This window comes from Gavialis gangeticus, unplaced genomic scaffold (genome assembly GCF_001723915.1).
Source record: "Gavialis gangeticus isolate Ggan-Ray unplaced genomic scaffold, GavGan_comp1, whole genome shotgun sequence".
Taxonomy (NCBI): Eukaryota; Metazoa; Chordata; order Crocodylia; family Gavialidae; genus Gavialis; species Gavialis gangeticus.
Genome location: NW_017728992.1, coordinates 55,346,600 through 55,347,573, shown reverse-complemented (window position 1 = coordinate 55,347,573; position 974 = coordinate 55,346,600). Strand labels below are relative to the sequence as shown.

Sequence of the window (974 nt, the reverse complement as noted above, 5' to 3'; positions counted from 1 at the left end):
CTGCTCAGGTCCCTTCCGACCCTAGAAACTATGAAACTCCAGTGCATGAGGCTTGCTGCCATCCATACCCTGACTAAGGCTGGATTTTTATCCCCCAAACACTTCTCTATCTAGCCGTTTGTGACAGGACATGAACGTGGCACTCTGCATGCCAAGGGAGTGTTAATTTAATATAAAGGGTAGCAGATTACACTCTGGATGGAGATACTAAATATTAAGGTTGCTGTAGAAACCTGAATTCAACCACACTGTGCCTCCTGTATATTGTATGTGGAATATGCTATGAGTTACATGATGAGCAAAAAGTAAACCACTGATATTTATATTTAACAAGGAAAAGAGCAATATAAAATGCAGCATATGGGCAAACTGCATGAGCAATTTCAGTACTTGGAATGTTCTGACTTGGAAGAGTTTGGTCTTTCAACCTTAGGATATTAAGTATTTTTTCACATTTAAATTTTAATAGTAAAAAAAGCAAATGGAAAAAAGTAAATCCAAAAGGTTGCTTACAAGGTGGCTTTTTATCTTTTATAAATATACCTAATAGACATAATATAAAAGAAGCAGGCTATTCTCAGAATACAATTCTACCTCCTGCAGTTGTATAATTTAATTAGCTGGTGTTATGCTAATTTGACACTTTTTTGTGTTCTTAATATGTAAGGGAAAACCCAATGATCTGAAGCGTAACTTGCTGTTACATAGATATACAAATAGAAACAATATTTGAATTTCTGTCACAGAAGACTGCAGAAGTACTTGCTGATAATGAGAAAAATCAGCCATTTTGAAAGAGCCCGTGAAAACTACCAACTGACCCTATAACCATCAAGAGGGCTCAGTACCAGCTGCAGCAGTACCAACCTTCCTGCATATTAGAAAATGAACGTAGCTTAACCTCATCTTGGAAAGAACCAGATACTGGTGAATGGATTAGAAAAAAAAAAAAAATCACACTGCCTTATACATTA

General features: G+C 36.2%; 1 protein-coding gene and 1 long non-coding RNA gene across 3 annotated transcripts in view; one reads left to right on the top strand and one right to left on the bottom strand.

Moving 5' to 3' along the window:
• HIVEP1 (human immunodeficiency virus type I enhancer binding protein 1) overlaps positions 1–974 on the bottom strand; it is a 233,697-nt gene that overhangs the window by 45,695 nt on the left and 187,028 nt on the right. The gene's annotated exons all lie outside the window — the stretch shown is intronic.
• Positions 1–974, top strand: part of LOC109301471 — a 9,528-nt gene that overhangs the window by 2,669 nt on the left and 5,885 nt on the right. The window lies entirely within an intron of this gene.